The sequence below is a fragment of the Gigantopelta aegis genome, chromosome 5 (assembly GCF_016097555.1).
Source record: "Gigantopelta aegis isolate Gae_Host chromosome 5, Gae_host_genome, whole genome shotgun sequence".
Classification (NCBI taxonomy): domain Eukaryota; kingdom Metazoa; phylum Mollusca; class Gastropoda; order Neomphalida; family Peltospiridae; genus Gigantopelta; species Gigantopelta aegis.
In genome coordinates this window covers 9,664,587-9,675,284 of record NC_054703.1, presented here as the reverse complement: position 1 = coordinate 9,675,284, position 10,698 = coordinate 9,664,587, and positions in this window count along the sequence as shown.

Below are 10,698 nucleotides of genomic sequence, written 5' to 3'. Positions count from 1 at the left end.
AAAATGTTACGTAAGTATCTCCGATAACATAATCTCACTGGTTGTTTAAGGCAGCAATGATGGTCTAAAAATTACCAAAATAAGACAAAATGTTTTGCTTCTGACAATATTTCGCTTTGATTCGATCAGTTTCTGAGTCTCGAATTACCAATGCGCTTTTTGTTCCTTCTTTTTTGTGGATATGTGCATATAGATGGGTGTGTGTATGCGTGCGACTCATTACGATCTTCATTGTGTACACCGGCCTCGATGGCGTCGTGGTTAGGCCATCGGTCTACAGGCTGGTAGGTACTGGGTTCGGATCCCAGTCGAGGCTTGGGATTTTTAATCCAGATACCGACTCCAAACCCTGAGTGAGTGCTCCGCAAGGCTCAATGGGTAGGTATAAACCACTTGCACCGACCAGTGATCCATATTTGGTTCAAGAAAGGCCATGGTTTGTGCTATCCTGCCTGTGGGAAGCGGAAATGAAAGATCCATTGCTGCCTGTCGTAAAAGAGTACCCAATGTACAGAGTACAGCTGGTTTCCTCTAAAAAAAAAAACAGTGTCAGAATGACCATATGTTTGACGTCCAATAGCCAATGTGCTCTAGTGGCGTCGATAAATAAAACACACTTTTTCATTGTGTACACCACATAGGTGAGATAGACGAATGGTTAATATCAAAGGTAGGTTCATGTGTGTAGATGTATATGTATGTGTGCGTTTGAAGCTAGTGTGTGTTTCTGTCGATATAGGTCTGTATGCGTGTGTCTCTTGGTGTTTTTGTGTATATGTGTATTGTATGTAAATGTGTAGAAGTGTGTGTGTGTGTGCGTGTTTTTGTGTATATGCGTATGTGCGTAGATGTATGCGTACATTTACGTGTGTATCTACGTGTGTGTGTGTGTGTGTGTGTTTGTGTGTGTTCTGTGGATACGTGTGTGTTATGTGGATACGTGTGGACGTGTGCATATAAATGCAAGTGTATGTGTCTTTGTGTGTAGGCATGTGTCGTTTGTGCACATTTCCATATGGCTGTGTTTGTATGTGTGGGTTCGTGTTTTATGTTGTCTCTGTGTATACTGGGGCGTAGCCAGAGGGGAGAAAACGCCGATGCAAACCCCGACCTGTAAAATAAATATCAGTGTCATGGGAAAAATAAAATACATCTGGGGGAATTCCAGACTCATGCTGGCTACGCCATTGACATATATTATGTGTGTGATTGTATTCTGTGTATATATGTGAACGTGTTTATCTTTCTTTATAAGTGTCCATGCGAATTTGTGTGTATATGATTTGTGTTTATAGTGAAGCCTCTCAAAACCGGAATTCCCTCAAAACCGGATTGTTGTTCACAGTCCCTTTTAAAATATCTGTGCAGAAGAGGACATCTGTAAAGCGGGAGCTCTTACAATCGGACGTTTTACGTGGTTATATGTGTACAGTGAAACATCTCTAATCTTGTCACGGTACAATGGGATACCAGTTTTATGATCTACACTGAGTGACCAGTGCTGCAGCTGATGCTAAATATATCTTAGGGGTATGGTAAATCGAATATGATTGCGATTACATGACATTTGCAAAACGTTTTAATCAATTTCGATTGTGATTGCATGGAAACATGTAATCGATTACGATTACTGATTACGATTACTCTATCTCATATACATGTGTATGTATGTATGTATGTATATATATATATATATATATATATATATATATATATATATATATATATATATATATATATATATATATATATATATATATATATATGTCATTAAAGCCTTAGAAGAAATCAAAGCTTCCATAGCATCCAAGTTTATTATTTTTACTGACTCACTTTCGTGTCTCCAAGCTTTGCGTAATATGAAGCTCAACCATCCCTTCATTGGGATGGTGATACGAAAGTGTTTCTTTTTATCTATTGCCAAAAAATATGTTGTATTTTGTTGGGTGCCCAGCGATGTTGGCATCAGGGGTAATGAAAAGGCAGATTCAGCTGCCAAGTTTGCTTTGGATTTGCCTCATGCCAGTGTTGGTTTACCTTATACTGATTTGAAAAAGAATATCAACAAATTTATCTTTTCGGCGTGACCCCTGCGCGTGCTGTATCCTCACTGTGGTGCAGGGGTGTAACATTCTCTTTGAAAATGGCCAATACAGCGCAAATTGAAGTTTAGAGTAAAACTCAGTATCTTATCTGTGATATTTTTATTTGTATTTTTATACAGATCTTTACACTGTTTTTATTTATATCTTGAATTTTTCTGTTGATGTTGATTATCACCTTGTTTGTTTCCATTACCATAGTTTGACACCCAATAGCCGATTTATTTTTCGTGCTGGGGTGTCGTTAAACATTCAGTCATCATCATTTTGGCAACGTGACTGGGATGGTGAGGTTACGATCAAGCTTCGTGCTATCAAGCTAGTCTTGGGAGAGTGGCAGTCCTCCTATAGACAGTGCAGGAAGGATGAAATAGTCTTGTGTCGTGCCCGCATCGGTCATACTTTCTTGACCCATTCATTTATCTTAAAGAAACATGTAATCGATTACGATTACTGATTACGATTACTCTATCTCATATACATGTGTGTATATATATATATATATATATATATATATATATATATATATATATATATATATATATATATATATATATATATATATGTATATATATATATATGTCATTAAAGCCTTAAAAGAAATCAAAGCTTCCATAGCATCCAAGTTTATTATTTTTACTGACTCACTTTCGTGTCTCCAAGCTTTGCGTAATATTAAGCTGGACCATCCCTTCATTGGAATGGTGATACGAAAGTGTTTCTTTTTATCTATTGCAAAAAAGATGTTGTATTTTGTTGGGTGCCCAGCCATGTTGGCATCAGGGGTAATGGAAAGGCAGATTCAGCTGCCAAGTTTGCTTTAGATTTGCCTCATGCCAGGGTTGGTGTACCTTATACTGATTTGAAAAATAATATCAACAAATTTATCTTTTCTACGTGACCCCTGCGCGTGCTGTAACCTCACTGTGGTGCAACATTCTCTTTGAAAATGGCCAATACAGCGCAAATTGAAGTTTAGAGTAAATGTCAGTATCTTATCTGTGATATTTTTATTTTTATTTTTGCACAGTTCTTTACACTGTTTTTATTTATATCTTGAATTGTTCTGTTGATGTTGATTATCACCTTGTTTGTTTCCATTACCATAGTTTGACACCCAATAGCCGATGTATTTTTCGTGCTTGGGTGTCGTTAAACACATTTATTCATTCTTTGTGTGTGTATATATATATATATATATATATATATATATATACTAGTCTTCAATAACCTAATAGAAAAATATTTTGAATTTGTTTTTAAGTTGACCTTTAGAAATACTAATTTAACACTGACAATTTAAAAGTCTATCTTCTCTTAGAGTTTTGATGGGATAGTTCTGAAACTTGGTATACGTATTCTCAGGGACAGTCTGCACAAACCAACAGATACATTTTAGAACTCTTTAGAAATTAATGAAATATCTAATGTTGATAAAATTGATCATTAAATTTTCTCTCACACACACGTGTAGGAGATCACCGCTATGTATCACAATCGTATACAACGTATGTTGGAGATCGTGTCTGAGGCCACGAACCAGTGTAGTGTTATTGTAAGGAGATGTAAAGTGACGTCATTGGAATATTGACGTCATTCAAATTCAAAATTAGCTACATTATTACAATGCTTCGCCACATTAAAATGCTCGCTTTTCATCAATTTCATTTTCTCTGTGTTCAGATTGTTCTATTGTTTAAAGAAAACGGATATGTTAGTACAGTAGTGATTTGGTTATGACGTGATGTGTATGCTTAAAACCATTATATTGTTTACATTTTCATTGTTTCGAGGTATGTAAAATAGAATACTACATGCGTGTCCGTCTGATACCATTTATCTTACAACTCGTTGTTTGGGGGCACACCCCTTAATCCATCGGAATTCGAAATGTCCCGAAAATTCCAGCGTTTAATGTATGCAATGTATTGGGGTTTTTTTTTTTTTTTTTTAGCGGGGAACATGTTTACAGTGTTCAACTTCAATGGATAATTACTATAGGGATAATACAAGTTAGTTTACTTTCGAATACTGTAAATGCCACTTTATAAAAAAAAAAAAAATGGGATCGATCCACGTCGGTGGGCCCATTGGGGTATTTCTCGTTCCAGCAAGTGCAATACGACTGTCATATCAAATGCCGTGGTATGTGATATCCTGCATGTGGGATGGTGCATATAAACATATCCCTTGCTACTAATGAACAAAACAATGTAGCGGGTTTTTCTCTCTACGACTAAATATAAAAATTACCAAATGTTTGACACCCAATAGCCGATGATTAACAAATCAATGTGTTCAACTGGTGTCGTTAAAAAAACAGTTGTTCATGATGCTTCGTTTACATTGTATGTTTGTTTGCGGTTTGGTTTAATTAATTTTTGTTTGGCTTGTGGATTGTTTGTTGTAGGTTTTTGTTGTTTTGTTTTGCTTTTTGTGTTGTTTTTCTTAGGTGGTTGTTGTTTCGTTGTTGTTGTTGTGTTTTTTACTCTTTTTTTTCGCATATGTTCTCATAACAATATTACAAGAGTTATTTCCCTTCGTCAACTTTGAAAATCCCGATCGTAGAGAAGACGTCAAAATAAGGCAACATGGTTGATTATACAATCAAGTCCCTGAATTTCTTTCCACAAGGTTATTTTTTTTATCTAATGAAAAACCATCTGGTAATTGATAATATCTTGTATCATCAGCCTAGCAATGGATGGACGTATAGGTGGCATATTACCGTATCCATGTTAACTGAGCATCGGAAATATCCAAAAGACCATTTCAACTTATTTCCTACTTATATCCAAGTAAGTGTCAAGTACGCTGTCCGCGGCTTTCTGAGCTGGGTTCCCTCCCATTCTGCCTACAACCCACTTTGCCTACAACCCACTTTGCCTACACCCATTTTGCCTACAACCCAGTATGCCTACACTCAGTTTGCCTACAGTGTTAAAAAGGTGACATCCCCATTTCTCAGTGGGACAATCCCTATTATTTTGTCTCAAACCAATATAAATATATTGTATGCTGTCTGTCCAGGATAGAGTGTTAGTGTTTACAGAGTGAGAAGAGGGTATATGGACAGTTTCACGGGAAAGGTTGCATAAAGAGTCTCACTGGGACACACAAATGAACTATGCTGTATTCTATAAAAAACAGTATTTTTAAAAAGCAATATGACTAGATATAAAAAAATTAGACCTGCAGCTGTTACGGTTTATAAACTAATCAGTGATATGATTACATGCACAGCATAAAAATATGAGGACACATAGGTACAGCATAATCATAAGCTTTTATGTGATACATTTCTAAAGATAAAATGAGGTGGGTTTTTTTAAATAGGAAACCGTTAAGAGTAACTATGTTTTCATTAATAAGCCCAAGGATTTTAAGTTTTCTGATGATTTTTGGTAATATTTTAGCAATATTCTTCTATTTAAAAATGATTTATGTTAAACAGAAACCATTAAATACTAATCTTCAAACATAATGTCTATAACTGAATTAGAAAATAAATTTCAATATGTTTTTTAGAATACTAGTTAAAAATAATGTTGAATGCATTAGTATTAGCAGTAATATAAGCTTTCAAACAATGCAGTGTGAAAATGGCAATTTCGTTTAGGAGGGAACTTCTTCTTTTTTTAACATTTAGATTTCAGTTAAATAAACTGAGACTGCGCTTAATCTGTTTAAAAAATTTAATTCATAATTGTATTAGGAAATAATATTTGAAATGAATCTGAATGTAATGGTGCAATTAGATAATTAACATTGCACACTGCTGCATACAAGACACACAATCTACTTAGCTTGTAATGTCCTTATTTGCCAGCTATATTTTGTAATATTTGGATTTTACGTCCTGCAACTGTGGCAGAATAAAAGGCTCATGTCCTTCAACCATTAAAGGCCCAAGAAAGATGAAACAACTGTCTAAGCACTCCACTCCGACAGTCTGGGAGGACCTTGTCCGTGGCCATTTAAATGTTGATGTCACTTTAAACACATGAAGGAATTTCATACAAATATGATCACCTTCAAGCACTTTACACTTGCATTGTCAGGGCTTCTAGATTATGGTAGTCCCACTCCCATGGCTAGTGATATTCAATGCTGGGCTAGTAAATAACTACTATTGCCATGCCCGACGGCTAGTGAATTATTTCAGGTGAAATGTCGCAGTTAAGTCTATTTAGTAAATATGAATACCCTGCCCCCATCCCATCTCCCAATGTTAGTGTTTTTGAGCTCTATCTCCCTCTTTAGGTGTTATATCCGATTATTACTATTATTTAGTAAAATTATATTAACTTAAAGTAAAGTAGGACTAATGAATTTTTAATTGTGGCTAGTACATTTTTACAAATCACTGATCCCATGGCAAGTGGATTGTATAAACATTCTAGAAGCCCTGATTGTGTATTGGTTATTCGTCCAGTGTAATAACCCTCGTCATAGTAAACAGCATTCTTAAAAAACACATCAGATTCTGTAATAATATGAACTGACCTGCATTAAGCAGCCACCTGTATTAAACAACCACCTGCGTTAAAAGGCCTCCTTATGGCCTCCTTATGGTGAATGTTTAACACAGTTTGACTGTGTTTATACGCATGGCAGAATAAAGAATCAAAATTGATCACTGCACAACTTTACAAGTGTGACAGAATAATAAACAAAGCTGACATCTCTCAGTCAAACCCACTAACACCTGCAAATTGTCAAAATATTTCTCAGACTTTCATACAAGTCACGTGTACATAGCAACAGCCAGACATGTCAATATCAAATCTGTTCAGCTTTAACATGTTGTAAAATGTCCTTTCCGGAACTTGAACATTGTGACATAAAATTACCACTGTATCAGTGAATTAATAGTTAGTTTTAAATGAATTTAAATTATACATATAAGCATGTTGGTTTTTGGGTTGTTGTTTTTTTAATTATCTCAATAATGCATCATATCTCACAACCCTTTTACAAAAAAATCTATGAAACAAACTTCATATATATTATGAAATTAGTATAGATTTGTATTTTGTATCCATGCAAGTACATATATTAATAATGTAATGAAAGCACTTTGCAAAAAGATGTTTAAATATACATGTTAACATTGTGTTTAAGAGGGGACATTTTGTTTAACATGCAAAATCTTGTGTAATTACAGAACTACAATTCACACAAACACAATAATTATACAAATTTCTTTTTTGTTGGCTATTATGCATGTACGTTATAATTAAAGTTTTGTAACCTGTCTGTATATATTTATTTGACCCATGTTTAGGAGGGGACATTTTTTAACGGAATTTTGTAGGCTCTATGTTGCAATAAATATCTCAAAGTAAATAACAAAGTTACATCGATTTTTGTTCTTGTCACAACTGTAGGTGTCTATTGTGATTATAACAATACAAAAATAATTGTTGTAAAATGTTATTTGAATTATTTATAGGTCAATATTCATAACAGGACATCTTCAAAAAAAGTTTAACGTAAAACAGGGTTAGTTCTTTAAAATACTGTACATTTATAACACAACATCCAGTTGGTAAAAAAAAAAAAATGTTTACCGGTAGTCTAGTATTGAAATAAATAAAAATAAAGGTATCTATTTCACATTACATTATTATTAAAATAGTGATGGAATAATGCAAAAATGCAAATGAGACTCGTAAATGTGCTATTTTGATATATAAATATTCACTACTTGATGAAAAATCACGTTGTTGCAATAACATAGAATAGAGCTTTAAATTTTAAAGTTATGAAAATGTTATTCCAATCAACAAGCAGTGCAACCTTTCCCGTGAAACTGCCCATATTGGTCTTTCATCTAACCCACTGAGTCGTTAAAACTCGCTGTGGCTGGTAGCCGATACCGGGCTGCGAAATAAGTAATATCACCGTTATGTCAGCAGCTTAACCACGACACCACCGAGGCCGGCAATGAAAACTAATGTAAATAATATACACTCAACAGACTGACATTCCAAATAGGTGAAACACTATCTAAATGAGGTTAACTTCATTCATATAGACATAACGCCCACGGATATATTAATCATCATTAATCATGGGGCGGGATTTAGCTCAGTCGATTGAGTGCTCGCTTGAGGTGCTTGCATCTCAGGATCAAACCACCTCAGTGGATCCATTCAGCTGATTGGATTTGTTTCTCGTTCCAACCAGTACAACACAACTGGTCAAAGGCCGTTGTGTGTGCTTTCATGTCTGTTACTTACTTATCATCGTTTCGCACAAGATCTCTCCAAATGACTCTGTATTGGGCTTTCTTGGCCCCCGTACCCCATGTCAGCTCAGTATTATTTTGTTCTTCATCTGACGCCATGTGGGTTTTGGTCGGCCTCTTTTTCTTTGTCCTTCAGGCGTCCATATGGGAGCTGTTTTTTTTGTTGAAAGACTGTTGTTCATTATGCAAACATGCCCATACCATTTTCACCTTCTCTTCTTTAGAGTTAGACAGACGTTTTCTTGTTTCGTCGTTTGGTGTAGTCTGGTGTTGGGGGTGGTTTCGGGCCAGTACACTTTCAGTAACTTCCTTAGGCAGGTGTTGTGGAATCTGGATAGTATATTGGTGTCTTGTTGAGTCTCTTGAGTCAACACTCTGAGGAGTACAGAGAGGACATTACTCTGGTAGATTTTGTATTTTGTTCGTCGAGAGTACACTGCCGATCTCCATAGATGTGGGAAAGTGCATATATCAGATCTCTTACTGCATTAGGGAAATGCAGCGAGTTTCCTCTGATGACTAAGTGTCAGAATTACCAACTGTTTGACATCCTATAGCCGATGGTTAATTAATTAATGTGTTCTAGTGGTGTCGTTAAACAAACACAAACACACAAAAAATACGGATTTTAATACCACTGTCATTTAATTTATTCATGCTGTTTACACTGTTTTTACACAATTATATAATTTAGTTTTATTTTCAATGTAGATAATCATATCCCTATATTTAGCTTTGTTTGACACCCAACAGCAAATGTGTATGTTTGTGCTGAGATGTCGTTAAAGATTAATTCATTAAATCATACTCAAAGGGGCAGGACGTAGCCCAGTGGTAAAGCTCTCGCCTGATCCGCTGTCGGTCTGGGATCGATCCCCATCGCTGGGCTCATTGAGTTATTTCTTATCCCAGCCAGTCCGCTAACGACTGGTATACCAAAGACCGTGGAATGTACTACCCTATCTGTGGGAATATCCGTATAAATGACCCGCTACCAATAATGAGAAAATGTTGCGGGTTTCCTCTAATAATAGTGTCAGACTATCAACTACAAGCAGAAAATTGGCCAAATTGACTCGTACGTTGTAATTCACCAAGTTCCGACTTACGACGGGTGCGCTCAGATTAACAACTAGTGGGTTATACGGCGAGAATCGAGTTGTAACAGCACTCAGACTAGCAACTGGACAGTCGTAGAAGCCGTGACAGCAGAACGTTGGCAAATATTACACTATGTGAAAATAGCAAATATTTGACATGCTGACAATACTGAATTTTATATTGAAGGAAGGATATGTTTTACTTATTGACACACTCGACACATTTTATTTACAGTTATATGGCGTCGGAGCACACATATATTGGGAGAGAAAACCTGCTGTCGCCACTTCTTGAGCTACTCTTCGATTAGCAGCAAGGGGTGTTTTATATGCACCATCCCACATACAGGATAACACATACCACCGCCTTTGATATACCAGTCGATGTGCATTGGCTGAAACGAGAAATAGCCCAATGGGCCCACCAACGGGGATCGATCCTAGACTGACCGCGCAGCAAGCGAACGCTTTACCTCTGGGCTGCGCCCCCCCCCCCCCCCCCCGGTAAGAGATAGACTAGCTAACCACACTGAACTCGTGATACCAGATAGTTTTATCTGCTCTTCTATTTGGCATCACTGATGTATATAATGTCAGATGCACTAGATGCAACGCCAAGTCTCGTTGCCCCACGTGTGATCGAAAGTTAAAGTTTGTCTTGTTTAAAAACACCACTAGAACATCTTGATTAATTAATCATCGCCTATTGGATGTAAAACATTCGGTAATTATGACTCGTAGTCATCAGAGGAAACCCGCTACAGTGTTTTCATTAGCAGCAAGGAATCGTTTATATGCACTTTCCCACAGACAGGATACAACATACTACGTCATTTGACCAGTCAGCACTATGGATCCACCGAGGTGGTTCGATCCTGCGATGCAAGCACCTCAGGCGAGCACTCAACCGACTGAGCTAAATCCCGCCCCTCGTGTGATCGACGGCAATGACAAACAAGTACCACCAATCCAGACCAGCTAGTATAATCAGGAGTGTCTGTCACAGTATCTTGATTCCGTCGGTTCCTTTGGTTCCATTTGCCACTGAAGACAAGGAGCTTTCATTTTGAAGATGTTACACTAGTTTGCCCAACTTCCTATCACGATGTAAAAGTCCTGTCCGAAATTTAACATGTAGATTATGTCAAAAAGTGGCCGAAGTTTCTTACTTAACATCAAACCTTTAAATCTGTATGCAGTATCATCAGTGAAATCTGGACAGCCTCTCATATCGATATTGGTA